This window comes from Dendrobates tinctorius, unplaced genomic scaffold, assembly GCF_039654945.1.
Source record: "Dendrobates tinctorius isolate UK_male_01 unplaced genomic scaffold, ASM3965494v1 ptg000102l, whole genome shotgun sequence".
Lineage (NCBI taxonomy): Eukaryota > Metazoa > Chordata > Amphibia > Anura > Dendrobatidae > Dendrobates > Dendrobates tinctorius.
This window is the reverse complement of record NW_027361770.1, coordinates 24,109,696-24,123,523: the sequence shown is the minus strand read 5'-3', so window position 1 is coordinate 24,123,523 and position 13,828 is coordinate 24,109,696.

Below are 13,828 nucleotides of genomic sequence, written 5' to 3'. Positions count from 1 at the left end.
GGGGAAGGGCTTTGGCCACTTTAAATTATTATTATTATTTATTTATCTAGCGCCATTAATTCCATGGTACTGTACATGAGAAGGGGGTTACATACAAAGTTATAGATATCGTTAACAGTAAACAAATTTGCAATGACAAATTAAGCGTTTGCTACTGTTATGTGTTATGCTATGGAGCATGATGGTGAGAGTAGAGGATGTCAGAGCAGGAGGCGGGACAGGCACCCCTGGGTGGTGATAACCAGCAAAACAGAACCTCTCCAGACCAGCTCAACAACACTCACCACGATCCCTTTGATTTTGAGCTTGGATGCTGACGATGCACTCACTAGACCGGTAGTGCAGGCCCGCCAGCTTCTTCCGGATCTGGATCGTGGAGCCCTTCACACCGAATCTGCGAGCTAGGCCTCTCCGGATCCTCCTCAGCACTGCCCATTTGCGGTGCATGGGATGCTCATGGAATGCATCACATGCATAGTCATGAGCATCCAACTCCCTCACCAAAAAACGAACCTCGGCATCCTCCTATGATGAAAAACGCCTCCTAGCCACCATCTTTTCACAGCTATGGGCACCACGCTGCATCAACGATGCCCACCAGAGCGCTGTGACGTCACAACGTACATTCGATGCCATTGGGGACGCTAATGCGCCCTTGAAGGGAAGCACCCCTCAGTGCAGCGTATCCGCCTGATCAGAGATGCAACTGTGTTCGTAAAGTGTTGCTTCCTTGATACAGTGTCTATGGTCAGACGGGAATGCTAGTGTGTGCACCGTTGCTGTTTTGTATGGATATCTATACATCTAATTGTTAACATAGGTGTATAGACATTAAAATAGGAATATATTTGTATGCATATTGGTATGTACACCATGTTTCTAATTATTATGCAATTGTTCTTTTTCTCTGTTTTTCCTAAAGGGTCGGTGCAAATGACAGTCAGTGTAATAAAAGTAATCACGCGTTGGAGTACATATCGAATTTTATTGAAGAAACCTCCCAATGAAAACATTAAAATCTTAAAAAATAATAAAAAAAGCACTGTTCCACATTATTAGGCACAGTAGAGTTTATTAAAATGTGAAATGTTTTAAAGAAATGAAAATGCTCATTTGTTGAATTTGCAGCATTAGGAGGTCACCTCGGAGCAGCCGCTAAAAAGCTAAATTATATAATTAGATATATATATAGAGAGAGAGGAGAGAGAGAGTGCACAAAGGGCTGCACATGTGTACGGCCCTATTAAAATCAATGTGGCTGCCACATGTATGCGCATAGCGGACCGCTGCGTGCACAGGCCCTTATTAGTGAATGAATGACAAAGCTTTTGTAAAGTAAAATGTAATGTTTATTACAAAAATCATTACAGATAATGAAATGACTGTATAAATGTGATCAGTAGCCCACTATAAGATCTGATGCTGCAAAGTAACAGCACCAGGACCGTTAAAATATTGGCAGTAGTTGTCTCGGCAGGCCTTCGCATGATCCTTGGCTCTGCCGTGTGCAACTGGTTGAAGTCCTGCAATTGCGGAATCATTCCCATGCCAGTCACCGAGCACCACTTCACCATTTGTTTGATCGACAGAGTCCATGAAGGCAGGCGGACTGTACGCAATTGCATCGCGCCACCAAAGGAAGGTGTGCAGCACGCAACAGGCCAAAACTTCAGAGTCTATTTATTCAAGCTTCAGGTTAATAGGCGTGTGGAAAACTCTGAAGTGGTTGGCCAAGATGCCAAAGTCATTTTCTACAATCCATCATGCCCTTGACAACCGGTAATTGAAAATTCGTCTTTCCTCTGTAAGACTTTTTTGGGGGAGCAGTTAGAGAAGATTGGCATGAAGCGGGAAGGCTTCATCGCCGACAAAAACAAAATAAAGGTTGCCTGTTGTCTCCGAGTTGGGAGGCAAGTGCAGGTCACAGTTGTTCAATCGCTCTCCAAAACGTGTGTGCTCTTAAACACCATCATCAGAAACCCTGCTGCTCATGCCAACATCAACATTTATAAATTCATAATTGGCATCAACAAGGGCCATCAGGATGACGCTGAAATAGCCCTTATAATTGTAGAAATAGGATCCGCTGTTCGGTGGTTGAGTGATCTGCACATGTTTCCCGTCCAAAGCACCACCACAGTTAGGGAAGTGCCAAAGCTGCTCAAAATCTGAGGCTATATTTTTCCATTCCGCCTCCATTTTGGGAAACTGAATGTAGCTCTGTAGACTCCGGACAATCGTATTACATGTCTCCGGAACTAAAACGCTGAAACAGCTGCAGAAAATTGTTAGTCTTGCAGCGATCGCCCGGTGGCAAGGAATTGCAACGTGACTGACAATTTTTCGTCTGCCGGGACAGCAGCACACATTGCTGTATCCTTCCATTGAATAAGTGGCATAACACTTTCCTGTAACAGTTGGAAGGATTCCTCTGACATCCGCAGATAGTTCTGGAAATAATGTGGATTCGTCTCCTGAAGCTCTCTTACAAGTTGCATGTGGGAGAATTTGGACCGCTTTTCCAGCCATTCTCTGGTCCACATGCAACGCTTTCATTTGGAGCGTCTCTCTAGCATCCTTGCCTCATCTTGTTGCCGAGCTGCCTCAACCAGCAATGTAAAATGTAAAGATGAGAGAAGTTTCAACAAAACAATAACGCGATTATTATAACTGTATATGATAAATGTTATGATTGCATATAATTGATAGCTGACGTACAGTATAAATAATGGAAACTCTACAAAGATCCTACAATGGCGGGGCGGGCGGGGCAGGAAAACTAAAATGGTTGCCCATGTCAAAGCGTATGTACACAGATAGAAGCAAAGCAGCCCTCCATTTGCTTGCAAGTGTAAAAGCATGACCACAATGTAGAATAGAGTTATGATTAAATATAAAATCATATAAACACCCTATAAAACTATCCTTTATTGTTAAAACGAACACGAAAAAGTTCACACCACAAAGTGAACAGAAAAAACAAATAACAAGATGTGCCCAAGAAAAGCATAAAATTGGGGGTCTACTAAAAGTACCTGATGCAAACTAACACTCATGCCTTCCTTGCTGCGGAGGTTGGCACCCTAGGGGGAATGTTGTGGCGGCCCCCGCTCAACGATGGCATTCTCTAGGGACCCTATTGCACCGTACCACCACTAGGGAAATCCCTTCCCCAATGCTAAAGGGACCTCTGTCACTATACAAAGGCAATCCTATGATAAGGAGGACCCTGAGCCCCAAATTAAAAACATGTATATGAACACAACGGCAGTATATTGGCGTGTAATGGTGAAGATGAGTGCAAAAAAACAATCCTCCTTAGACAAAAACTTTGAGGATATAGTGGCAACTAAACCATCATAAAGAAAACAGGTAAGCCATAATCGGCAAAAATCTTGACCACCATGTACACGCTAGCTCAGGTTTAACCCCAGAAATAAATATGCAACGACAGGGGGCAGCCTCACAAGAATGATACACTTCGACCCATGGAGATTAGATTGCCTCAAGGTGCATTCTCACTACGGATACAGATAACAGCACATTCAGGGCCAACCAGTAGTATACATGCATCAGAAAAAATGCTCAGATATAGATAGTCTGAATACTCATCATATCGCCCACCATCTGCCAGTCAGATTATTGCGCCTCATTGAGTTGTGCTCCTATACATGTTTTTAATTTGGGGCTCAGTGTCCACCTTATCGTAGGATTGCCTTTGTATAGTGACAGGGGTCCCTTTAACATTGGGGAAGGGATTTCCCTAGTGGCGGTAGGGTGCAATAGGGTCCCAAGGGAGAGCCATCGTTGAGCGGGGGTGCCACAACGTTCCCCCCTAGGGTGCCAACCTCCGCAGCAAGGAAGGCGTGAGTGTTAGTTTGCATCAGGGACTCTTAGTAGACCCCCAATTTTATGTTTTTCTTGGGCATATTTTGTTGTTTCTTTTTTCTGTTCACTTTGTGGTGTGAACCCCCCTTTTTCGGGTTCGTTTTAACAATAAAGGATAGTTTTTATATGGTGTTTATATGATTTTCCATTTGAAACACTGGATATAAATCTTATTTACTGATTATGATTAACTATAATAGATAGCTGACCTAAAAAAGGAAACGGATCCTAATTTGAGACCCCAAGCAATGCCTACCCTGCAGACGGAGCAACCAGAAGGTGTAGTAAGATCCACAAATAATAACGCACTAACGACTAAGACAGGGACGCTGAAGCAAACCGCGTAGTGAAATCCAAGAATAATAACGCACTAGCGACTCACATGGGGACGCTGAAGGAAAACCATATAATATGATCCACAGCGCTCAGGAACAAGGGATGGAAGCGCTACTATGTTGTCTTCTTTTATGACGAGGTCGCCCAATCAGAGATTGATAGCGCAGTAGTGGCCACCAATCGGAGCTGAGCGGGCGTTGAAAAGAAAAAGCAAAATCACGCCTGTGTCCCTGAGTTCTGCGTCGCCAACGAGGTCGCTCATCGGCGTCATACACAGCGATGCATGCTGGCCAGCGGGACGCCAACAATCAAAAAATGGCCTAGGACATTCGAGCACACTCAGCTATATCCAGCGGTCGCCGCTATGTGTCACACGTAGCGAGATCGCTGGCGAGGTTGCTGCTGCGTCACAAAACCTGTGACGCTTCAGCGATCTCGCTAACGATCTCGTTATGTGAGACGGGACCTTTACTCTGACCTCTGTTGATTAAAATCTGGTCAAAGTGTGATTTACAAACTACTGCTGTTTGAGACCTTAGCGTTAGTACTACCTATCCATCCATCCATCTATCTATCTATCTATCTATCTATCTATCTATCTATCTATCTATCTATCTATCTATCTATCTATCTAGCAATAAAAAAGAGGAAGCAGCACTCCAAGTTCAGCAAAAAAAAGTAAGAGTGGACTTTATTAAGCCCACATGGTGTGCTGCAACTTTCAGCTTCCAAAAGCTTGAAAAAGGCTTTTGGAAGCTGAAATGTTGCACCACGCCATGTGGGCTTAATAAAGTCCACTCTTACTTTTTTTTGCTGAACTTGGAGTGCTGCTTCCTCTTTTTTATTCCTATATATTTGGCAAGTATATGGATAAGTTGCCGGGAGGCAGGCCTGTGCACCCACTTGATTAAATGTGCTGTTCCACTTTTATCTATCTATCTATCTATCTATCTATCTATCTATCTATCTTAAAGCTGCAATGGCTACATTATATATAAAAAGGAACCAACAGTAGTTTTAATGACAAATTATATTGTTATTCATTAAGACTCACAAAAAATCTATCTATCTATCATCTATTTATCTAATTGTCTGTTTGTCTATTGCATCAAAACTGTAGCTATATATCAGTATTTTTTCATTTAATTACAGCTTCCTTTTTTCCTAAAAAATAAATGAAGCAAGGCTTAAAAAAAAAAAAATGATCGCTTTGATAGTTGTTTGCTCACGATGCCGCACCTTTTAGGCTGGGTACCCACTGAGAGGTTGACCATGACGTGGCAGTGGGTTTCATACAGTCTTAACAGAATGTTAATTTGAGAACCTCATGTTCAGTTTTGTAAATTTTTGCTTAGTGACATTAGATCAATGTGTGATTTTTGGATGTGCAGTCCTTGTCTTTTTTTCTACAGTTCCGAAAAAAATGTCTTATATACATGTAAACATGCTTTTATCACAGATACAGTATAACAATCAATGTCATAAACGTAGATTTGCCTACTCTTATTGGTGAAACAATATTGGTGGAGCTACACACCTATCATATTTGAAAGGTGCCTTCTTGCAACAGCCACTTTAAGACTTCTCTAGAGGTGTTCAAAGGGATTTAGGTCCAGACTCATTGGTGGCCACTTTAGAACTCTCCATTGCTTTGTTTCCATTCATTTCTGGGTGTTTCTGGAAGTACATTTGGGGTCATCGTCCTGCTGGAAGACCCATGACCTATAACACAAACCCAACTTTCTGATACTAGGCAATACATTTTGAACCAAAATCCTTTGGCTATCTTCAGATTTCTTTATGCATTACACACAGCTAAGGCACTCAGTGCCAGAGGAAGCATAGCAACCCCAACACATCTTTGAACCTCCACCATATTTGACTATAGTTACTGTTTTTTTTTTATAGGCCTACTTCTGTTTTTGGTAAACAGTAGAATATTGTGCTTTACCAAAAGGATCTTGTCTCTTCTATGCACAAGATGCTTTCCCACAAGGATTTTGATATTACTCATGTACATTTTGAAAAATTGCGGTCTAGCATTTTTTAAATCTCTGTTTCAGCAGTGGGGTTCTCTTAGGTCGCCTGCCATTGCATTTCATTTCATTCAAATGTGGACTCATAGCTTGTGATGACAGTGATGCACCCTGAACCTGCAGGACAGTTTGAATTTCTTTGGAAATTGATTCGGGCTGCTTATACACCATTTGAACTATTCTGTGTTACAGCCTGTTATGGGCTAGTGGAACACACTAAACAATAAAGATAGTATAAGGTGCGTTCACAGCCCAGGGTCCACCGTGCAGAGATGTTACCTCCTGCTTGGTAATGGCAGATACAAGCACACACAGGTTACGCCATCCGATGTGTAAAAGGCGAACCCTGTTACTTCACAGGTTCGCTCTAACGTAATAAAAGCGCTAGTGACGTTGTCACAGGACTCAGCCCCAAGGACATGGGGATGGAGTCCCTCTAGACCCACAGGCGCACGGAGTCGCTACTGCGGCACCAGGGAAATACGCTTGTTGAGCGCTGTGCCCTGTTAGCTGTCACAGGGTGCAGCAGGTAGAAGCATACCGCACTAAGTGCGTACAGTGCAGCTCTGGCGGACACCACTAACCAGCCTAAGCTTAGGTCTGGAAAGAGCATTAGTCACGCTCGGTGCCGCTCAAATGGAAGCTGCTGTACACGCGGTACTGCAGTGCCTTAGGTAGGATGGCACAATGACACTAACTCTTGTGTATAGACTGGGAGCACATAGACTTTGCCACTACAAGGCACTGACTCTAACTCAGATAACCCTATAACATGCACAACCAAGCGAGGAGATCTTAATGAGTCAGTCACCAGATACATGCATCCATCTCCACACACACTAGAACATAAGTCTGTCTATACTAGCACATGGCTGTGCGGCCATGCGAGCCTTTTATATGCACAGCCTTCTGTGACCTACCTGATGGCCCAGTCGGGGCAGCAACAGGACCTGAGCATGTGACCTCAGAGCTCCAATGAGAGGTCAACCCACAAGCATGCTCAGTAGTCCGAAAGGAGGACTTAGTCCTTGGAGCTGCTTGCTGCTGACCAGTGTGGATTGCTATAGCTGGACCAAGGGTGGCAGCAGCAAGTAAACCATCAGTGCTAGCCTGTACAAGATGCTGGCATCAACGTCTTTGCTGAGCAGACTCCTCTGCGGTTGGGACTCAATGGGAGACTGCAGAAGGCAAGGCTCAGGATTCCTCCTGTGCAGAGGCAGGAACCCGACACCTAACGTTACCCCCCCTCCCCCTGAACCTTGCTACGCTCAAAGGCCGCAATAAGCAGTGGAGCACAGATGTTCTCCACAGGCTCCCAGGTCTGATCCTCTGGGCCATGACCCTTCCAGTCCACCAGATAATACTTTGTGCCACACACCACCTGGCACCCCACAATGGCCTTTACCTCTTACTCATCTGAGGAGGAGCCTGATGTCCCAGCAGATGACTCGGAGAACCGGGACATGTGAACGAGCTTAAAGTGGGATATGTGGAAGGTGTCGGTGATACTCAGGTGTGGAGGAAAGGCCAGCCGGTAGACCACAGGGTTGACCTGTTCAAAGACTTTGAAGGGACCTATGTAGCGAGGCGTGAACTTAGTGGACTTGACATGCAGCCTGATGTTATGGGCGCCAGGGGCAAAGGTCGGAGCAGGGAGCCAGTGTGTGTCCGCGGAGACCCTCATTCTCTCCTTGGAGGCCCAGATGGCATCCTGAGTGCCGTCCCAAATATCACGTGCCTCCAACCCCCAGTCTGCCACCCTAGAGTCGATGGAAGACACTGGCATGGGCACAGGGACGCGCAGATGCTGGCCATAATTAAGGAGGACTAGGGTCTGGCCGGTGGAATCGGCCACAGAGTTGTTCAAGGCGAATTCCGCCCAAAGTAGCAAGGATGCCCTGTCATCCTTCCTGGCCAAGACAAGGGCGACCGGAGCCACGGTCCTCAGGCTCTCAGATGGGACAATCAGCTGAGGCTCTGCCTCTTCCTCCTCTGATGACACCACAGAGTGAGAGAGGGCATCGGCTCAGATGTTCTTCTCACCGGAAAGGAAATGAAGGGTGAAGTGGAACCGGGAGAAGAATAGGGACCATCTGGCCTGGCGAGAATTTAGCCACTGGGCTGTCTGCAGATAGACCAAGTTTTTTTGGATCGTGAATACCTTGAAGGAGAACTGAGCCCACTCCAGGAGATGTCTCCACTCCAAGAAGGCCAACTTCATTGCTAGCAACTCCCTGTCCCCGATGGAATAGTTTTTCTCCGCCGAGGAAAAGGTTTTGGAAAAGAAGCAGGGCTGCTTCCGTTCATGCACATCCTTCTGGAGTAGGATGGCTCTGGCCCCAACGGAAGAGGCATCCACCTACAAGATGAATGGTTTATCTACATCAGGGCAATGTAGAATGGGAGCACCAGCAAAGTGGGTCTTGATGGAGGAGAAGGCCTTGGAGACCTGTTCTGACCACAACTTGGGGCTTGCTCCCTTCTTGGTGTTTGGGGAGGGCAACCAAGAGAGCTAGCAAGGTGGAGAAGTGGGGGATGAACTGGCGATAGTAATTATCGAACCCCAAAAAGCGCTGCACCGCTTTGAGAGAGTGGGGTTCCTGCCAGTCCATTATCGCCTGCAGCTTGGCAGGATCCATAGCCAAACCCTGGGCTGAGATGATATAGCCCAGGAAAGGCAAGGACTCCTGCTCAAACAGGCACTTCTCCAACTTGGCAAAGAGGGAGTTTGCTCGTAAGTGGTCAAAGACATTGCAAACCTCTCTCCGGTGGGAGTCCATATCTGGAGAGAAGATGATGATATCATTCAGATTTACCACCACTGAGGTGGAGAGCATATCGCAAAAGATATCATTCACAAGGTCTGGGAAGATGGCAGGGGCATTACAGAGCCCAAAGGGCATGACCAGATACTCATAATGGCCATCCCTGGTGTTAAAAGCCGTCTTCCATTCGTCGCCCTCACGGATGCGTATCAGGTTATAAGCCCCCCGCAGATCTAGCTTGGTGAAAACCATAGCTCCCCATAGCCTATCAAACAGTTCTGACTTCAGGGTCAGAGGGTACTTATTCTTAACGGTGATAGATTTAAGACCCCTGTAATTGATACAGGGACGTAGTTCTCCTTTCTTCTTCTGGACGAAGAAGAATTCCGCCCCCGCTGGTGACACTGACTTCTTAATGAATCCTCTTCCAGATTCTTCCTGATGTATTGAGATAAGGGGTAGACTCGACCCCGGGTAGGCTCAGTACCAGGCAAGAGGTCAATAGGACAGTCATAGGAGCGATGCAGTGGAAGGATTTCCGCCGCCTTTTTGGAGAACACATCTGCATACCGTTGATAGTGTTTGGGGAGAGAGGAAAGATCTGCAGGAACCTCAGTGGAGGCAACCTGAATGCACTCCCTCAGACATCTGCCCTCACAGGACTTACTCCAACAGGGAATTCTCCCTGAGGACCACTCTATATGGGGAGAGTGGCAATGCAACCAGGGGACCCCTAGGAGGACCTGATCAATACCTTTGGGCATAATAAGGAGAGATAACATCTCCCAATGGGAAGGAGACAGCGAGAGCCACAGTGGAGTAGACTGGTGGGTAATTTGTGAGGGTAGTGTTGCACCGTTCACCACTCTGATAGTGACTAGCTGAGGTAGCACAACCAAGTGGTTTGCGTGCCGTTGGGCGAAGGTTGATGACATAAAATTACCCTCCGCCCCGGAGTCCACGCAAACCTCCACCACCAGTGTGGAAGAGCCAAACTCAAGCATCCTCTTAAAGGACAGCTTGGAGGAAAACATCGCAGTACCTAGTAAGCCTCATTCCATAGTCACTAAACGCGAGCGTTTCCCTGCCGCTTGTGGGCACTTGTTGGCAAGGTGATCAGATTGCCGGCAGCGGTAACAGACGACGGGTGCCCGAGCTGACCGAAACTTGGATCCCGCGCGAGACACCTCCATGACCTCTTGGGACTCGGACACCTGATTGGAAGGTTCCAGAGGTCTATGAAAAGTGGGTGCCAACCTAAACTTCTGGCAAGACTGGGACCGCTCCAACCGTCGTTCCATAAAACGAAGGTCTATACGGGTGGAGACGGTAATGCGGCGGGAACCTTCCGTGGTGGCTAGGGTGTCCTTTACATGGTCAGCCAGCCCCCTCTAGAACACTGGAACGAGGACCTTGTCTGACCACTCCAGTTCAGAGGCCAGTGTCCGGAGCAGGATGACATAATGACTGACCAAGGACGAGCCATGGTCCCAAAAAGACCTGCTTCAGAGTACCCAGGAACTGCGAGGCACTCTGAACCACGTGATCTGCACATTCCCACAGCGGTGTGGCCCACTTCAAGGCCCTGCCCGACAGGAGGGAGATAACAAATCCCACCTTAGCCCGCTCGGAGGAGAATTGTGTAGCCAGCAGCTCTAGCTGTATAGTGTACTGGGTCACGAAACCCCTACAAGACGCACCATTGCCCGAGAACTTCTCAGGCAGTGGAAGGCGAGACAAAGTCAGGGCAGGGATGGCAGTGGACACGCGGGATACAGCCTCTGTGGCTGACCGAGCAGCGACCATGGCAAAATCCACAGCTGAGGTTGAGTGCTCGAGAGCCGAAAACCTGCCCTCCAGCTGCTTGACGTACCTCTGGAGTCGCCGCTCATCTGCCATTACTAGTCAGACTCTGGCGCTAGTATAATGTTAAGGGCTAGTGGAATGCACCAAACAATAAAGATGGTATAAGGTGTGTTCGCAGCCCGGGGCCCACTGTGCAGAGATGTTACCTGCTGCTTGGTAATGGCGGATACAAACACACATGGGTTACGCCACCCGGTGTGTAAAAGGCGAACCCTGTTACTTCACAGGGTCGTTCTAACATAAGAAAAGTGCTATTGACGTGGTCACAGGACTCAGCCCCAAGGACACAGGGATGGAGTCCTTCTAGACCCACAGGTGCATGGAGCCGCTACTGCGGCGCCAGGGAAAGATGCTTGTTGAATGCTGTGCCCTGTTAGCTGTCACAGGGTGCAGCAGGTAGACGCGTACTGCACTAAGTGTATACAGCGCAGCTCTGGCAGACGCCACTAACCAGCCTTAACTTAGGTCTGGAACGCGCATTAGTCATGCACGATGCTGCTCAAGTGGAAGCTGCTGTACACGTAGTACTGCAGTGCCTTAGGTAGGATGGCACAATGACACTAAACTCTTGTGTATAGACTGGGAGCACTTGTGGAAACATAGACTTTGCCATGACAAGGCGCTGACTCTAACTCAGATAACCCTATAACATGCACAACCAAGGGAGGATATCTTAATTAGGGTGGTTTCACACTAGCGCTTTTTAAGCGCACGCACGGCCGGGGTAGCTCCGCCCCCGAGCCGGCTCTCTGCCCGGCGTGCCCGCCCCTTGCTTGTAGCGCCGCCTCCTAGCGCACAGCGGCGCCTGCGATCGGCGCACCCTATCTTTAGCATAGGGTGCGCAGATCGTGCGCAGGCCGTGCGCTAGTTGCGCTTTGACCTGCGCTGCGCACTTTTGACGGTGCGCCGTGCGCGCCAAAATCAGAAAAGTTTGATTTTGGCGCGCACGGCGCACCGTCAAAAGTGCGCAGCGCAGGTCAAAGCGCAACTAGCGCACGGCCTGCGCACGATCTGCGCACCCTATGCTAAAGATAGGGTGCGCCGATCGCAGGCGCCGCTGTGCGCTAGGAGGCGGCGCTACAAGCAAGGGGCGGGCACGCCGGGCAGAGAGCCGGCTCGGGGGCGGAGCTACCCCCGGCCATGCGTGCGCTTAAAAAGCGCTAATGTGAAACCAGCCTAAGACAGTCACCAGACACATGCATCCATCTCCACACACACAAGAACATAAGTCTGACTATACTAGCGCATGGCCGTGTAGCCATTCAAGCCTTTTATAGGCACAGCCTTCCATGACCTTCCTGATCGCCCAATCGTGGCATCAACAGGACCTGAGCATGTGACCTCAGAGCTCCAATGAGAGGTCGACCCACGAGCTTGATCAGTTGTCCAAAAGGAGTACTTAGTCCCTGGAGCTGCTCGCTGTTGACTAGCGTGGATTGCTATAGCTGGATCAGGGGTGGCAGCAGCAAGCAAACCAACAGTGCTAGGCTGAGCAAGATGCCGGGGTTGACATCTTTGCTGAGCAAACTCCTCTGCGGTCGGGACTGAATGGGATACTGCAGAAGGCAAGGCTCAGGATTCCTCCTGTGCAGAGGCAGGAACCCGACGCCTAAGACAGCCTTTCATAAATTTTTCTCTGCCATCCACATCCAGGGAGATTAGCTATAGCGCCATGGATTGTAAACTTCTTGAATTCCTTTGTGAAAGTCACTGGCAAAGCGCACATCAGGAAGTTAGCAGTGGTCTGAGGTATGTAATATTTTACCATATATATCATGCCCTGTATGAATATAATTGTTCATTTTCTCATTTTTGTGATATACTGACAGCTTCTCATAGCTTGATGTCTAAACATGTGGTCATACACTCTGATTTGGGTGGTGTGATACATCATTATTACTCTGATACTTACCTTGAGGGTTTTCTGACAGCACTATTGCACTTTATTCATATATTGGCATACCCCTTAGAAGCATTATGCCTGATATTCTGCATTTTTATATCCTCTGCTATATTTGTCCTTTGTATTCTTGACTGTGTATGCATAGGTGTACCTTATATTAATTACCTATACTATTTTTACACACTAGGGCACTTTATTCATACAAGTGCTATTTGGAGTAGATATAGTACATTTATATATGTGATATAAATTTAATTTCCCTTGTGCCATCTGTGGCAATAATAGATATGTGCATGATGTAATAACTAAATAAGACCCTCTTACCATATTTTTGTTTATGGTTCTTTTTACGCATTTTGTGGCACCTCTTCCTTGTTAGATTTATGTATATTTAATAAAGGTGAATTATAAGATTTCACTATTTGGGTTATGTATCTTTGTTTAGGTAACTGCTGTAACTTCTTGATTATGTTGCGCACTGTGGACAAAGGAACATCAAGATCTCTGGTGATGGACTTGTAACCTTGAGATTGCTGATATTATTCAACAATTTTGGTTCTCAAGTCCTCAGACAGTTCTCTTCTCTTGCTGTTCTCCATGCTTAAGGCCCCATCACACACAGCGATCTCGCTTGCGAGATCGCTGATTTTGTGACGCCACACGATCTCGCCAGCGAGATCGCTGTGTGTGACGGGGATCAATGACCGGCTCCCCGCCGGGTATCGCTGATCATGCTCGATCGGCCAGGGCCATTTTTGATCGCTGATCTCCCACTGGCCAACACGCATCGCTGCGTGTGTCAGTGAAAGACCAGTGATCAACGATGCTGGACGCTGGTTTCTAATGTAAACATCGGGTATCCAGGAGCCGCGGCTCTTGGATACCCGCTGTTTACATAGGAAACTGGCGCACACGCTGGTTTCCAAGGTAAACAGCGGGTATCCAGGAGCCGCGTGGCTCTTAGATACCCGATGTTTACCTTGGAAACCAGCGTGTACGCCGGTTTCGAAGGTAAACAGCGGGTATCAAAGAGC